General features: G+C 51.4%; 1 protein-coding gene across 4 annotated transcripts in view; it reads right to left on the bottom strand.

The window, feature by feature from the left end:
• The window catches only part of LOC119967483 (transient receptor potential cation channel subfamily A member 1-like), a 645,844-nt gene that overhangs the window by 281,124 nt on the left and 346,767 nt on the right, over window positions 1–17,953 (bottom strand). The gene's annotated exons all lie outside the window — the stretch shown is intronic.

Genomic DNA, 17,953 nt, shown 5'->3' with positions numbered 1-17,953 from the left:
AGTTGCTGGATTTCAAAATTATCTTATTGGATGTGAAACATTTTGGGATCAACTGATGACATGAAAGGTACTTTATAAACACAAGTTCTTTTTTTCAAAAATTATTTTGGCTCAGATGGCAAGCAAAGCAATACCATTTGCTTCAACATCTGAACTTGTGAGTATAGAGTGAAAATATAAAGCAAAATCATCTATACTCTTTATTACGACAAATAAGCCATTGTTGAATTTGCGCATGTGAGTACCAGACAGGATCTGGCTCAGCTGTGATGACTCTTTATCATTGAATATTCTGCTAAAAACTACCATGCAAAAAAGCATCTGACATATTGCAGGACCACTGCTGCCTATTATTTCCCAGTGAGTTTACAATATTAGGGAAAGATCAAGGGGAAAAAAGTGATAGGTTTAAATTACGAACTACATGAAATGTTAATTCTGTCCCCAAGCTATGCCAAAGCAACAGATTGGGTTCTGCTGTAAATATAACAGGCACCATGTTAGCTTCTGCCCATATGATTATGTACCATAAATAAAAATGGAAAGTGTTGGAAATATTCAACAGCCTGGCAGCATCTGCGGAAAGAGGGATAGAACCAACACTTCAAATTCAAAATAGCTCTTCCTCAGAACAGGTACAACTTTCAATTCTGAGGAATAGTCATATGTGAGTCAAAGCACTGGCTATTTCTCTGCCCAGAAATGCTGCCAAACCTGCTGAGTTTCTTTTTTTTTTCCAAATTTCTAGCATACACCATACTTTGGTTTTATTTATGCTAAAGTATGGTTCCATTTTATTGTATTCTTCAATATTGGTTCAAGGAATGGGTTTTAGGGACTGGTTTAGCACAGTGGGCTAAATAGCTGGCTTGCAATACAGAATAATGCCAGCAGCACGGGTTCAATTCCTGTACCGGCCTCCCCGAACAGATGCCGGAATGTGGCGACTAGGGGCTTTTCACAGTAACTTAATTGAAGCTTACTTGTGGGCAGCACGGTAGCATTGTGGTTAGCACAATTGCTTCACAGCTCCAGGGTCCCAGGTTCGATTCCCGGCTTGGGTCACTGTCTGTGCGGAGTCTGCACATTCTCCCCGTGTGTGCGTGGGTTTCCTCCGGGTGCTCCGGTTTCCTCCCACATTCCAAAGATGTGCGGGTTAGGTGGATTGGCCATGCTAAATTGTCCTTAGTGTCTAAAATTGCCCTTAGTGTTGGGTGGGGTTACTGGGTTATGGGGATAGAGCAGAGGTGTGGGCTTGGGTAGGGTGCTCTTTCCAAGAGCCAGTGCAGACTCGATGGGCCGAATGGCCTCCTTCTGCACTGTAAATTCTATGAAATATTACAGGATCTCTATGAAATATGCGATTCTTATTATGATAATAAAAATACAGTTAAATACAATACACAATGAATGCTGCCTATCTGGCTGCATCACAGCTTGGTATGGTAACTGCTTAGCTCAAGGCTGTAAGAAACTATAGACAGCTGTGAACACAGCCCAGTCCATCACACAAAGTCGCCTCCTATCCACTGAGTCTGTCTACACCTCCCGCTGCTTTGGAAAAGTGGGCAGCATAATCAAAGACCCCACCTACCTGGGTTATTCTCTCTTCCAACCTCTTCCATCGGGCAGAAGGTACTAAAGTCTGGGAACATGCACAAACAGATTCAAAAACAGCTTCTTCCCTGTTGTTACAAGACTCCTGAATAACTCTCTTGTGGACTGAACTGATCTCTCCATGCATCTTCTCTACTGTTAAAGCACTATACTCTGTATGCTGTATACAAGTCTATGTATTTACATTGTACACTTAACATATGTCCTGAGTTTGAAGGGCCAGCAAGAGAATGAGCTCATAGAAGACACACTTGTTTGTTGCCACAAATCCTGTATCCTGCAAGTTCCCCACTCCAATAATTAGGAAGGCGCCTTCTGTTGGCGGCTATGAGCTGAGTGGTTGTATGGAAGGTGGCTCTCTCTTGGGGACTTCAACTTAGGCCCTTTTATCTGATCAATTAGACATAAAAAGTAACACCCCCAACCCACCTCACCCCAAAATAACAACCAACCAAATAAATGCCATTGGGACCGGGGTATCCAGGCATGGACCGCCACTGTCGCAACCTGAAAGGAGCCACCTTGCTGCGCACCCCAGTGACAGACACCCTTTCCCTGTGGTTGTGTAGAGTGACACCAGCCATATGTGTGTCCCCACCGTACCACCCTTGCACTCAACTTCCCCTCCATCCCACCGACAACCGGGTGCTACTCGCCGGCAGGGCATCACACGGCTCACCCAAGAGAGATGTCCATCTCTCCTACATGTAGCCCCTACAGGAGGGTGCTAAACGGAGGCTGTGGAGCTTAGCGCCAGCAATGGTGGCCCACCTCTCCTCCATTGCGTTCAGTAAAGTCTCGAGCTCCGCATCTGCGAACTGGGGAACTGCTCTTTTTGTTGCCATTTTGTTGGATGGGATGAGTGTGTGTGGGGAGTGGAGTACTGACATGTGGCTGCAGCTTGTCAGTCTCTTGAGTGCCAATCCTGACACTGTTTTTCACTGGAATCAATTGTGTTCCACGTGGTGCCGGTGCTAGACCATTAATCGATCACGAATTGCTCTGTGACCGACGCCAATTCAGTTGACGTATAAGTCCACCAATCCAGTCCCGGCGTCAACATTTAGTTTCTGAAATTGAGAATCCCACCCTATGACTCTTACATAGAACATAGAACAGTACAGCACAGAACAGGCCCTTCGGCCCAAGATGTTGTGCCGAACTTTGTCCGAAACCAAGATCAAGCTATCCCCCTCCCTGTCATTCTGGTGTGCTCCATGTGCCTATCCAATAACCACTTGAAAGTTCCTAAAGTATCTGACCCCACTATCACAGCAGGCAGTCCATTCCACACCCTAACCACTCTCTGAGTAAAGAACCTACCTCGGACATCCCTCCTATATCTTCCACCCAGAACATTATAGTTATGCCCCCTTGTAACAGCTACATCCACCTGAGGAAATAGTCTCTGAACGTCCACTCTATCTATCCCTCTATTAAGTCGCCTCTCATCCTCCTCCGCTCCAAAGAGAAAAGCCCTAGCTCCCTCAACCTTTCCTCATAAGACCTATCCTCCAAACCAGGCAGCATCCTGGTAAATCTCCTTTGCACCCTTTCCAATGCTTCCATATCCTTCCTATAATGAGGTGACCAGAACTGCACACAATACTCCAAAAGTGGTCTCACCAGGGTCATGTACAGTTGCAGCATAACCCCACGGCTCTTAAACTCAAGCCCCCTGTTAATAAACGCTAACACACTATAGGCCTTCTTCACGGCTCTATCCACTTGAGTGGCAATCTTCAGAGATCTGTGGACATGAACCCCAAGATCTCTCTGTTCTTCCACATTCCTCAGAACCCTGCCGTTGACCCTGTAATCTGCATTCAAATTTTTCCCACCAAAATGAATCACCTCGCACTTATCAGGGTTAAACTCCATCTGCCATTTTTCGGCCTAGCTCTGCATCCTATCAATGTCTCTTTGCAGCCTACAACAGCCCTCCACCTCATCCACTACTCCACCAATCTTGGTGTCATCAGCAAATTTACTGACCCACCCTTCAGGCCCCATCCTCCAAGTCATTGAGAAAAATCATAAATAGCAGAGGACCCAGCACTGATCCCTGTGGTATGCCGCTGGTAACTGGTCTCCAGTATGAAAATTTTCCATCCACCACCACCCTCTGTCTTCTACGTGATAGCCAGTTACTTATCCAATCGGCCAAATTTCCCTCTATCCCACACCTCCTTACTTTCTTCATGAGCCGACCATGGGGAACCTTATCAACATTCACCACTCTCCAGTCCTCTGGCACTATCCCCGTGGACAGTGAGGACCCAAAGATCAAAGCCAAAGGCTCTGCAATCTCATCCCTTGCCTCCCAAAGAATCCTAGGATATATCCCATCTGGCCCAGGGGACTTGTTGACCCAAAGGTTTTTCAAAATAGCTAATATATCCTTCCTCAGAACATCTACCTCCTCCAGCCTACCCGCCTGTATCACACTCTCATCCTCAAAAACATGGCCCCTCTCCTTGGTCAACGCTGAAGAAAAGCATTCATTCAACGCCTCTCCTATCTCTTCTGACTCCATGCACAAGTTCCCACTACTGTCCTTGACCGGCCCTAACTTCACCCTGGTCGTTCTTTTATTTCTCACACAAGAGTAAAAAGCCTTGGGGTTTTCCTTGATCCGACCCGCCAAGGTCTTCTCATGCCCCCTCCTGGCTCTCCTGAACCCTTTTTTTTTAGCTCATTCCTTGCTACCTTGTAACCCTCAAGCGACCCAACTGAACCTTGTTTTCTCATCCTTACATACACCTGCTTTTTCCTCTTGACAAGACATTCAACCTATTGTGGTGAGATAACCACTGTAGTTATGTGTACTGCAGTAGGGGGATGTATGCCTGTACCTGTAATACAGGATCCTCCGGTCAGCCCCTGCCGGCTAGCTCCGCCCACAGGGAGCTTATGTATAAATGTATGAGAGCTGCTCAGACCCTTAGTCTACTGTTGCAGATGGAGGGACAACATCGTACAGCAATAAAGCCTCTATTGTACTAGTCTCTCGGCTTTGAGTATAATTGTTAGCGCCACAATTTATTGCTGTACGATTTCCCAGTCACCATGGACATCAGAGTCAAGCCTGACCGTCTGCAGCTGGATCCGCATTCGCCTCACGCCAGAAAAGACTTTGATCACTGGCTCGCAGTCTTCGAGGCCTACATCTCTTCAGCAGACCCTCCCCCGACGGAGGCCCAGAAAAAGCAACTCCTGTACTCCAGACTTAGCTCCAGCGTCTTTCCGCTCATTCGAGATGCGACCGACTACACCGCAGCTATGGAACTGCTCAAGGAGAACTATGCACCATCGGCGAACACCCTGTTTGCGAGGCATCAACTTTATACTCGCGTCCAGCAGCCGGGTGAGTCGATTGAGGACTTCTGGAGGGCCCTTATACCTCTGGTACGAGACTGCGACTGCCGGGCCATCACAGCCACGGAACATTCTGATTTACTCATGCGCGATGCCTTCGTTACAGGCATTGCATCGGACCCCATCCGGCAACGACTGCTGGAAGGGGTCGCCCCCGACCTCGCGGCCGCAAAGGCCCTGGCGCTCTCCATGACGGCCGCCTCCCGTAGTGCGCAAACTTACTCCGCTAGCCACTCAGCCCACCCGTCCTACCCCTCGTGGACCCCGCAAACGGCTCCCCAGGCCCATCCGTCCTACCCCTCGTGGACCCCGCAAACGACCCCCCCCAGCAGCCGCCCCCGCGCACTATGCCTGCGCTGCCCGCCGCACCGCACCCCCTGGGGGTCCCCACTGTTACTTCTGCGGCCAACAGAAGAACCCTCGCCAACGCTGCCCGGCCCGCACAGCGACCTGCAAAGCTTGTGGCAAGAAAGGCCACTTTGCAGCGGTGTGTCAGTCCCGGACGGTCGCCGCTATCGCGCCGCCGGTCCCCACGCCTCAGCCGCTCCCTCAATGGGCCCCGCCGTCTGCTTCCCCCGACCCCACGTGCGATCAGTGGGCGCCGCCATCTTTTGCTGCCCCCGCCACGTGCGCCCCATGGGCGCCGCCATCTTCATCCACCACAGCCATGTGCGTTCCATGGGCGCCGCCATTTTGTTCCGACCCCATAACGTGCGGTCCATGGACGCCACCATTTTACCCACAGGTACTGCGGATGCCACCATCTCGTCTCCAGGGGCCGCCATCACGGGACACGGGTCGCTACCGCTCCTCGTCGGACTCATCTGACTCAACCGCCGACCAACCACTGCTCGCCTCCGTTACGCTCGACCAGTCCCGTCCTCGCAACCTGGCACCCTCTTCCACATCGGTGCTGGTCAACGGCCATGTGACCTCCTGCCTCTTCGACTCCGGGAGCACCGAGAGATTCGTCCACCCGGACACGGTAAGGCGCTATTCCCTTGCGATCCATCCCGCCGACCGGCAGATCTCCCTTGCCTCCGGTTCCCACTCTGTCCCGATCCGGGGTTTCTGTCTGGTTAAACTCACTGTACAGGGTGTGGAATTCGACCGTTTCCGTCTGTACATTCTCCCCGACCTCTGCACTTCAATCTTACTAGGCCTGGATTTCCAGTGCAATCTCCAGAGCCTCACCCTCAAATTCGGTGGACCCCTACCTCCCCTCACCGTTTGCGGCCTCGCGACCCTCAAGGTCGAGCCCCCCTCCCTCTTTGCTAATCTGACTGTGGATTGCAAGCCCGTCGCCACCAGGAGCAGACGGTACAGCACCCAGGACAAGGCCTTCATCAGGTCCGAAGTCCAGCGGCTGCTTCGGGAGGGTATCATCGAGGCCAGCAACAGCCCTTGGAGAGCCCAGGTGGTAGTGGTTAAGACCGGGGAGAAGCACAGGATGGTCGTGGACTACAGCCAGACCATCAACCGGTACACGCAGCTCGACGTGTACCCCCTCCCCCGCATTTCTGATATGGTCAATCAGATTGCACAGTACCGGGTCTTCTCTACTAGTGACCTGAAATCCGCCTACCACCAGCTCCCTATCCGTAAATCGGACCGTCCCTACACTGCCTTCGAGGCGGACGGTCGTCTGTACCAATTTCTGAGGGTTCCCTTCGGCGTCACGAATGGGGTCTCGGTCTTTCAGCGGGAAATGGACCGAATGGTTAACCGGTACGGATTGCAGGCCACCTTCCCGTACCTCGACAATGTCACCATCTGCGGCCATGACCAGCAGGACCATGATGCCAACCTTTATAAATTCCTCCACACCGCATCTCTCCTTAATCTCACGTACAACAAGGAGAAATGCGTGTTCCGCACAGACCGCTTAGCCATCCTTGGCTACGTAGTCCAAAACGGACTACTGGGGCCCGATCCCGACCGCATGCGCCCCCTCATGGAGCTCCCAATTCCCCACTGCCCCAAGGCCCTCAAACGCTGCCTTGGGTTTTTCTCTTATTACGCCCAGTGGGTCCCGCAATACGCAGGCAAGGCCCGGCCACTTATCCAGTCCACACATTTTCCCCTCTCGGCCGAGGCACAACAGGCCTTCGCCTGCATTCGATCTGACATAGCCAGGGCGGGGATGCACGCCGTAGACGAGACTCTGCCTTTCCAAGTAGAGAGCGACGCTTCAGATGTCGCCCTTGCCGCCACGCTGAATCAGGCCGGCAGACCCTGTGGCATTCTTTTCACGCACCCTCCACGCCTCCGAAATTCGGCATTCCTCTGTCGAAAAGGAAGCCCAGGCAATCGTTGAAGCGGTGCGGCACTGGAGGCATTACCTGGCCGGCAGGAGATTCACTCTCCTCACTGACCAACGGTCGGTAGCCTTCATGTTCAACAACACGCAGCGGGGCAAGATCAAGAATGACAAAATCTTGCGGTGGAGAATCGAGCTCTCCACCTTTAACTACGAGATCTTGTATCGCCCCGGCAAGCTCAACGAGCCCCCAGACGCCTTCTCCCGAGGTACATGTGCCAGTGCACAAGTGAATCAGCTCCGTGCCTTGCACGACAGCCTTTGCCATCCGGGGGTCACTCGCTTGTACCATCTGATCAAAGCCCGCAATCTGCCCTACTCCGTCGAGGAAGTACGGACAGTCACCAGAGACTGCCAGATCTGTGCGGAGTGCAAGCCGCACTTCTACCGGCCAGATCGCGTGCGCCTGGTGAAAGCATCCCGCCCCTTTGAACGCCTCAGCGTGGACTTCAAAGGGCCCCTTCCCTCCACCGACCGCAACACCTACATCCTTAGTGTGGTCGATGAATTTTCTAGGTTCCCCTTTGCCATCCCATGCCCAGATATGACGTCTGCCACCGTCATCAATGCCCTGGATTCCATTTTCGCCCTGTTCAGTTTCCCCGACTATATCCACAGTGACAGGGGATCCTCATTCATGAGCGATGAGCTGCGTCAGTTCCTGCTCAGCAGGGGTATCGCCTCCAGCAGGACGACCAGCTACAACCCCCGGGGAAACGGGCAGGTAGAGAGGGAGAACGGGACGGTATGGAGGGCCGTCCAGCTGGCCCTACGGTCCAGGAACCTCCCAGCCGCTCGCTGGCAGCAGGTCCTCCCTGACGCGCTCCATTCCATTCGGTCGCTACTGTGCACCGCAACTAACAGTACACCCCATGAACGTGTTTTTGCCTTCCCTAGGAAGTCCACATCCGGAGTGTCGCTCCCGACTTGGCTCACGACTCCGGGCCCAGTCCTTCTCCGTAGGCATGTACGGCACCACAAGGCGGAACCCCTGGTGGACAAAGTACGCCTTCTCCACGCCAACCCTCAGTATGCCTACGTGGAGTTCCCCGACGGCCGCCAGGACACAGTCTCGCTCCGGGACCTGGCTCCCTCAGGTGCCGATCCCATGCCCACACCCCTTCCTGCGCCAACCCCAGCGCCCCCCTATTCGTCCCCATCAGGTCCATCCCTCATCCCCCTGCCCACCCTGGAGGACACGGAAGATTTCGGCTTGCTCTCGGAGTCATCCCGCCAGCAGCCAGCACCAACACCGCCAGCACCTGCACCATCGGGGCCATCACCGCCTGTGCCGACGTCACCACCACAGCTACGCCGATCACAGCGGAACGTCCGACCACCGATTCGGCTCAACCTGTAACCTGCTAACCGGATGGACTCTTGATTTTCCTTGTTGGACCCTCTTGTAAATAGCATCCTTTGTATTAAGAGTTGCATGTCACCCCCGCCGGACTCATTTTTTACAGGGGGTAAATGTGGTGAGATAACCACTGTAGTTATGTGTAGTGCAGTAGGGGGATGTATGCCTGTACCTGTAATACAGGTTCCTCCGGTCAGCCCCTGCCGGCTAGCTCCGCCCACAGGGAGCTTATGTATAAATGTATGAGAGCTGCTCAGACCCTTAGTCTACTGTTGCAGATGGAGGGACAACATCGTACAGCAATAAAGCCTCTATTGTACTAGTCTCTCGGCTTTGAGTATAATTGTTAGCGCCACACCTATTTTGTGAACCATGGTTCCCTCACACAGCCATTTCCTCCCTGCCTGACCGGGACATACCTATCAAGGACGCACAGTATTTGTTCCTTGAGCTAGCTCTACTTTTCATTTGTGCCTTTCCCTGACAGTTTCTGTTCCCACCTTATGCTTCCTAATTCTTGCCTAATCGCATCAAAATTACCCCTCCCCCAATTATAAACCTTGCCCTGCCGTATGGCCCTATCCCTCTCCGTTGCAATAGTGAAAGACACCGAATTGTGGTCACTATCTCCAAAGGGCTCTCCCACAAACAAATCTAACACTTGGCCCAGTTCATTACCAAGTACCAAATCCAATGTGGCCCCACCTCTTGTCGGCCTATCCACATATTGTGTCAGGAAACCCTTCTGCACACACTGTACAAAAACTGCCCCATCCAAACTGTTCAACCAATAGAGGTTCCAATCACTATTTGGAAAGTTAAAGTCACCCATGACAATTACCCTGAGACCTCCACACCAATCCATAATCTGTTTTGCAATTTCTTCCTCCACATCTCTATTACTATTCAAAGGCCTATAGAAAACTCCTAACAACGGATTTGGATACTGTTGGATACTGTTGCGGGGGACGACTTACCAGGGGTAAGCAATAGGGCACAGGTCTCTGGCACAGAGTCTGTCCCTGTTGCTCAGAAGGGAAGGGAGAAGAGGAACAGAGCACTTGTCATTGGGGACTCCATAGTTAGAGGAACAGACAGGAGGTTCTGTGGGAACGAAAGAGACTCACGGTTGGTGTGTTGCCTCCCAGGTGCCAGGGTTCGTGATGTCTCTGATCGTGTTTTTGGGATCCTTAAGGGGGAGGGGGACCAGCCCCAAGTCGTGGTCCACATAGGTACCAACGACATAGGTAGGAAGAGAGATGGGGATTTGAGACAGAAATTCAGGGAGCTAGGGTGGAAGCTGAGAGCTAGAACAAACAGAGTTGTTATCTCTGGGTTGTTACCCGTGCCACGTGCTGGTGAAGTGAGAAATAAGGAGAGAGAGGAGTTGAACACGTGGCTACAGGGATGGTGCAGGAGGGAGGGTTTTGGTTTCCTGGATAATTGGGGCTCATTCTGGGGTAGGTGGGACCTCTACAAACAGGATGGTCTTCACCTGAACCAGAGGGGTACCAATATCCTGGGGGGGAGATTTGCTAGTGCTCTTCGGGGGGGTTTAAACTAATTCAGCAGGGGGCTGGGAACCTAAATTGTAGTCCCAGCGTACAGGATGTTGAGAGTAGTGAGGTCAGGGATAGGGTTAAAAGTTCGAAAGAGGGCACCAGCAAGCAGGACGCTGGTTTGAAATGTGTCTACTTCAACACCAGGAGCATCCGGAATAAGGTGGGTGAGCTTGCAGCATGGGTTGGTACCTGGGATCTCGATGTTGTGGCGATTTCGGAGACATGGGTAGAGCAGGGACAGGAATGGTTGTTGCAGGTTCCAGGATTTAGATGTTTCTGTAAGAACAGAGAAGATGGTAAAAGAGGGGGGGGTGTGGCATTGTTAATCAAGGAAAGTATTACGGCGGTAGAAAGGACGCTTGAGGACTCGTCTACTGAGGTAGTATGGGCCGAGGTTAGGAACAGTAGAGGAGAGGTCACCCTGTTGGGAGTTGTCTATAGACCTCTGAATAGTTCCAGAGATGTAGAGGAAAGGATTGCAAAGATGATTCTCGACAGGAGCGAGAGTAACAGGGTAGTTGTTATGGGGGACTTTAACTTTCCAAATATTGACTGGAAATACTATAGTTCGAGTACTATAGATGGGTCAGTTTTTGTGCAGTGTGTGCAGGAGGGTTTTCTAACACAGTATGTAGACAGGCCAACAAGGGGCGAGGCCACATTGGATTTGGTACTGGGTAATGAACCCGGCCAGGTGTTAGATTTAGATGTAGGTGAGCACTTTGGTGATAGTGATCACAACTCGGTTATGTTTACTTTAGCAATGGGCAGGGATAGGTATGTACCGCAAGGCAAGAATTATAGCTGGGGGAAAGGCAATTATGATGCTATTCGGCAAGATTTAGGATGTATAGGATGGGGAAGGAAACTGCAGGGGATGGGTACAATCGAAATGTGGAGCTTTTTCAAGGAACAGCTACTGCGTGTCCTTGATAAGTATGTACCTGTCAGGCAGGGAGGAAGTTGTCGAGCAAGGGAACCGTGGTTTACTAAGGAAGTTGAAGCACTTGTCAAGAGGAAGAAGGAGGCTTATGTTAGGATGAGACATGAAGGCTCAGTTAGGGCACTTGAGAATTACAAGTTAGCCAGGAAGGACCTAAAGGGAGAGTTAAGAAGAGCGAGGAGAGGACACGAAAAGTTGTTGGCGGATAGGATCAAGGAAAACCCTAAGGCTTTCTATAGGTATATCAGGAACAAAAGAATGACTAGAGTAAGATTAGGGCCAATCAAGGATAGTAGTGGAAAGTTGTGTGTGGAATCAGAGGAGATAGGGGAAGCGTTAAATGGATATTTTTCGTCAGTGTTTACACTGGAGAAAGACAATGTTGTCCAGGAGAACACTCAGGTTCAGTCGACCAGGCTAGATGGAATTGAGGTTCAAAAGGAGGAGGTGTTAGCAATTTTGGAAAATGTCAAAATAGATAAGTCCCCTGGGCCAGATGGGATTTATCCTAGGATTCTCTGGGAAGCCAGGGAGGAGATTGCAGAGCCTTTGTCCTTGATCTTTATGTCGTCTTTGTCGACAGGAATAGTGCCGGAAGACTGGAGGATAGCAAATGTTGTCCCCTTGTTCAAGAAGGGGAGTAGAGACAACCCTGGTAATTATAGACCTGTGAGCCTTACTTCGGTTGTGGGTAAAATGTTGGAAAAGGTTATAAGAGATAGGGTTAATAATCATCTTGAAAAGAACAAGTTTATTAGCGATAGTCAACACGGTTTTGTGAAGGGTAGGTCATGCCTCACAAACCTTATTGAGTTTTTTGAGATGTTGACCAAACAGGTGGATCAGGGTAAAGCTGTTGATGTGGTGTATATGGATTTCAGTAAGGCGTTTGATAAGGTTCCCCATGGTAGGCTATTGCAGAAAATAAGGAAGTATGGAATTGAAGGTGATTTAGCGGTTTGGATCAGTAATTGGCTAGCTGAAAGAAGACAGAGGGTGGTGGTTGATGGCAAATGTTCATCCTGGAGTTCAGTTACTAGTGGTGTACCGCAAGGATCTGTTTTGGAGCCACTGCTGTTTGTCATTTTTATAAATGACCTGGAAGAGGGTGTAGAACGTTGGGTTAGTAAATTTGCAGATGACACGAAGGTCGGTGGAGTTGTGGATAGTGCTGAAGGATGTTATAGGATACAGAGGGACATAGATAAGCTGCAGAGCTGGGCTGAGAGGTGGCAGATGGAGTTTAATGTGGAAAAGTGTGAGGTGGTTCACTTTGGAAGGAGTAACATGAATGCAGAGTACTGGGCTAATGGCAAGATTCTTGGTAGTGTAGATGAACAGAGAGATCTCGGCATCCAGGTACATAAATCCCTGAAAGTTGCCACCCAGGTTAATAGGGCTGTTAAGAAGGCATATGGTGTGCTAGCCTTTATAAGCAGGGGGATTGAGTTTCGGAACCACAAGGTCATGCTGCAGCTGTACATAACTCTGGTGCGGCCGCACCTGGAGTACTGCGTGCAGTTCTTGTCACCACATTATAGGAAGGATGTGGAAGCTTTGGAAAGGGTTCAGAGGAGATTTACTAGGATGTTGCCTGGTACGGAGGGAAGGTCTTACGAGGAAAGGCTCAGGGACTTGAGGTTGTTTTCGTTAGAGAGGAGAAGGCTGAGAGGTGACTTAATAGAAACATATAAGATAGTCAGAGGGTTAGATAGGGTGGACAATGAGAGTCTTTTTCCTCGGATGGTGATGACCAACACGAGGGGATATAGCTTTAAATTGAGGGGTGGTAGATATAGGACAGATGTCAGAGGCAGTTTCTTTACTCAGAGAGTAGTAGGGGTGTGGAACGCCCTGCCTGCAACAGTAGTAGACTCGCCAACTTTAAGGGCATTTAAGTGGTCACTGGATAGACATATGGATGAAAATGGAATAGTGTAGGTCAGATAGGCTTCAGATGGTTTCACAGGTCGGCGCAACATCGAGGGCCGAAGGGCCCGTACTGCGCTGTAATGTTCTATGTTCTATGTTCTAACGTGACCGCTCCACTCCTATTTCTAACGTCAGCCCATATTATCTAAGTGGGCAGATCCCCCTCGAACTACCTTTCTGCAACTGTTAAACTATCCTTGATTAACAATGCTACTCCTCCACCTATTTTACCACCTTCCCTACTCTTACTGAAACATCTATACCCCGGAACTTTCAACAACCATTCCTGTCCCTGTTCTAACCATGTCTCCGTAATGCCCACATCGTAGTCCCAGGTACCAATCCACGCTCCAAGTTCACCAACCTTATTCCGGATGTTCCTTGCATTGATGTAGACACACTTCAACCCATCTTCCTGTCTGCCGGTACAGTCCTCCGACCTTGATACCCTCCTTGGTACCTCTCTACTCTCAACACTGGCTTCTGGACTACAGCTCGTTTTCCCATCCCCCTGACAAATTAGTTTAAACACCTCCGAAGAGCTATAGCAAATTTCCCTCCCAGGATATTGGTGCCCCTCTGGTTCAGGTGCAAACCATCCTGTCTGTACAGGTCCCACCTTCCCCAGAATGTGCTCTAATTATCCATGTAACTGAAACCCTCCCTCCTACACCATCCCTGCAGCCATGTGTTTATCTGCACTCTCTCCCTGTTCCTCAACTCGCTAGCACGTGGCACCGGCAACAAACCAGAGATGACAACATGGTTTGTCCTGGCTCTCAGCTTTCACCCTAGCTCCCTAAATTCCTGTTTTAAATCCCCGTCCCTTCTCTTACCTATGTCGTTGGTACCAATGTGTACCACGACTTGTGACCGTTCCCCCTCCCCTTAAGGTTTCTGAAAACACGGTCTGAGACATCACGGACCCTGGCATCCGGGAGGCAACATACCATCCGTGAATCTCTTTCGTTGCCACAGAACCGTCTATCTGTCCTTCTAACTATCGAGTCCCCAAATAACTATTGCTCTCCTGCTCTCCCTCCCTCCCTTCTGAGCCACGGGAATGGACTTAGTGCTGGAGATCCGTTCACCGTGGCTTACCCCTGGTAGGTCACCCCCCTGAACAGTGTTCAAAGCGGTATACTTGTTACTGAGGGGAACAACCACAGAGGATCCCTGCACTGACTGCTTCCTCCCAGCCCCTCTCACCGTCACCCATCTATCTTGATTCTTTGGAGTAACTCCATCCCTGAAGCTACTATCTATGACCACCTCAGCCTCCCGAATTATCCGAAGTTCATCCAGCTCCAGTTCCCTCACCCGGTTTCTGAGGAGCTGGAGATGGGTGAACTCCCACAGGTGAAATCAGCAGGGACACGGATGGCATCCATCACCTCAAACATTCTCAAACATTATAAAGGAGTACTTCATGTCAACCATGAAGCCGGCCCTGGAAACCATTCTGGCCACCTTAAAGAGGCATTAGACCGAATGGAGAGGAGACAGGAGACCGAGGAAGTGACGAGTGTGACCTGGATCAAGCATCCAATGACCAGAGCGAACGGAGCGTCTCACTTGAGGCCGAGGTGGCAAGGTTGATAACAACCCAGTAAGCGTTCATGGGGAAGGTTGATGATCAGGAGAATAGGTCCCGCCACTAGAACCTGAGGATTATCAGGCTACCTGAGGTCACAGAGGGCAGTATCCCAGCAGAGTATGTGCAAGGATGCTCGGGAAGCTGGTCGGAAGGGAGGGCTTCGACAAGCCCCCAAAGGTAGACTGGGAGCGCAGGTCAGTCTGGAAAAGCCCAATTCAGGAGAACCACCCCGGACAATAATAGCGAAACTGCACAAGTTTTAGGACAAAGAGCGGTTGCTGAACTGGGCGAGGAGCATGTGGTATTGCAGATGGGCAGGACATACAATTTGCATCTACAAGGACATTGGGGCTGACCTGGCCAAGCGCCAGGGTAGAATTTAATGGGGCGAAAGCGGATTTTTTTAAAAGCAAGGTACAGTTTGGCATGTTGTACCCGGCAAGACTTTGGGTAACCTATGACAACAAAGAACATTATTTTAACACACCAGAGAAAACGAATCAGTTATTCCAGACAAACAGGCTGAGAAGACAGCAGTAACGCACAATCAAGAACTCAAAAACAAGAATTTATTTTGGTTCTGAATGCTGACACGATCTGAGGGGGTAGAGTGGGAGGGGAGAGGGCAGAAGTACATTGAAATGAGAAGGAGGAGGGGGAAAGGCTGAAACGAGTCGAGGGCAAAAAGTGCTGCTCTTTGGGGTGGGGATGGAGGCACCATTGAGGAGTGGGAGTCACCATGCTGGACGAGCACAGTGTAGCACAGTGGTTAGCACTGTTGGTTCACCGCACCAGGGATCCGGGTTCAGTTCCAGGCTTGGGTCCCTGCCTGTGAGGAGTCTGCACGTTCTCCACGTGTTTGCACGGGTTTCCTCTGGGTGCTCCGTTTTCCTTCCACCGTCCCTAAAGAAGTGCTTGTTAGCTGAATTGGACATTCTGAATTCTCCCTCTGTGTACCCGAACAGCCGCCGGAATGTGGCGACTATGGGATTTACACAGTAACTTCATTGCAGTGTTAATGCAAGCCTACTTGTTGTAACATTATGTGTAATGTCTGCCACATTAAGAGTTAATGATATACTTTATTCTACCACCAGATGGAGCTGAGGAGCAGGACTATAAAAGGCAATGGGCGAGATTCCCTGACGGGCGGCGCGAATCCCGCCCTGACGCTGGCTGCCATACTCTCCAGCGCCATTTTTTGGTTGGGCGCGGCACTCATGCCACACTGGTCGGGGGCCTTTGGCAACGGCCCTCCTCCCCCCCCCCCCCCCCCGGCGATTCTCCCAGGCCCCGATGGGCCGAGCAGCTGTCCATTTTTGGCTCGTCCCGCCGGCGTGGGTTATGCATGGTCCCACACAGCGGGACCTGGTATGGGCGGTCCTTGAGAGGGGGTGGGGATATCCAACCCGGGGGGGGGGGGGGGGCGGCGGCACGGTGGCCTGGCCCTCAATCGGGGCCCACCGATCAGCGGGCGGGCCTGTTCCGTGGGGGCTTCCTTCTGCGCCAGCCCCAATAGGGCTCCACCATGACCGGCGCAGAGAAGAGAACACCCTGCGCATGTGCCAAAATACGGCAGCCGGTCTGTGCATGCGCGGAATCATGGCAGCGGTTCTGCGCATGCGCGAGATCATGACCCTTTGGCGCCGGCTGGAGCGGCACCAACCCCTCTGGCATCCACCTAACCTCCAAGACAGGTGAGAATTCCTCACCATTGGGGCCCGTTGACGCCGGTGTCGTTGGTGCTGGTTTTCCCGCCGGCGTGGGGACTTAGTCCCCAGGAGGGAGAATCCTGGCCAATACCTCTCAGCTTTTGAGAGAGTGTAGTGGGAGAGCAGGTAGTGAACAGAGATTCTAGAGATATTTAGAGAGGTAGAGGCCGGGATTCTCCGACCGCCGCGCAGTGTCGGAGAATCCCCAGAGAAATGCAAGAATCGCACCCCGCCGCCCCGACGCCGGCTTCCCGATTCTCCCCTGCCGATTCCCGGGCGTCTGCGGGATTCCCATCGCACCGGTCAGGGCCATTGAAAGCAGCCCCTCCCACCGAATCTCCGGGCCCCGATGGGCCGAGTGGCCGATGAGTTTGGCTGAGTCCCGCCGATGTGGATTACTCAGGTTCCACACGGCGGGAACTGGAAGGTGGGTCTACTGGGGCCTCCTGGGGGCGGGGGGGGGGGGGGGGGGGGCGAGGGTATCCGACCCTGGTGGGAGGGGGGGGCTCCATGGTGGCCTGGCCCTCCTGGGGCCTACCGATCAGCGAGCAGGCTGGTTCTGTGGGGGCCTATTTTACACCACAATGGGCCTCGATAGGGCTCCGCCATATTACCTCGGGGATAGCGCAAAGAAAGGAATCCCCGCGCATGCAGCGAAATCGCGCCGGCCGTTTTGTGCATGTGCGGAAATACGCCAGCCGTTTTGCACATACGCAAAAATACGCCGCCCATTTTGCGCATGTGAGAACTCACGCAGGCAATTCCGCGCCGACTGGAGCTGCAGGGACCACTCCGGCGCCAACCAACAGAATCCCACCCAGTGTGTTAGAGACAGTAGTTAGTATAGTGTAGATAGCAATTATAATTTGTAGTATTACTAGGTTTAGGAATAGTGTTCAAACTGTTTTAAGAGTAGTGTAATAAAGGTTAGCTTTATTAATTTAACTGTGGTTCTTTGTGTACACTACGACCTGAACCATCCTGAGTATTAGCAACACAAAGAATGCCACACTTGTAACACTAATAACGATTATTATTATTATGCTAGTACCCAGGAATGAAAAGAGTGGGGGCCGCGGCGCAGCCCCTGAAAGGAAGGGAGCACCTGGCAGATGGGGGTGGGCAAAATAACAAACTGGGGGAGGGGGGATTGTAGCCACCACTTCCTCACACAAAATGGAAGAACGCAAAGATTACAGGGTAAAATGGACATTGACAAAGAAACAAGCAGTCTGCAGAATCCCCTGTATTCTAGCTGCTACAGAAACCAGACAGAATTGTAACTAACGAGCTGCGCATATTAAGTGAGCGATTCACAGTGATTCCCAGGCACAATGGACACAACAGTTAACTGCAATCGCTACATTCTATGGAAGGTCAGACATTCCGGCACCAGTGGAGTCTAAGACAAAGGACACCAATAAGGTGTAAGGAACCTCCCGGTGATCGAAGAACAGCCCCGTTATTGGGGAAATTCAAATCAATCGATTGGGAGGAGACCCAATCGATTGCAGGTTTAGAGAGGGTCCGCC

Source organism: Scyliorhinus canicula, chromosome 1, assembly GCF_902713615.1.
Source record: "Scyliorhinus canicula chromosome 1, sScyCan1.1, whole genome shotgun sequence".
NCBI classification, from domain to species: Eukaryota; Metazoa; Chordata; class Chondrichthyes; order Carcharhiniformes; family Scyliorhinidae; genus Scyliorhinus; species Scyliorhinus canicula.
This window is presented reverse-complemented; position numbering and strand designations above follow the sequence as displayed.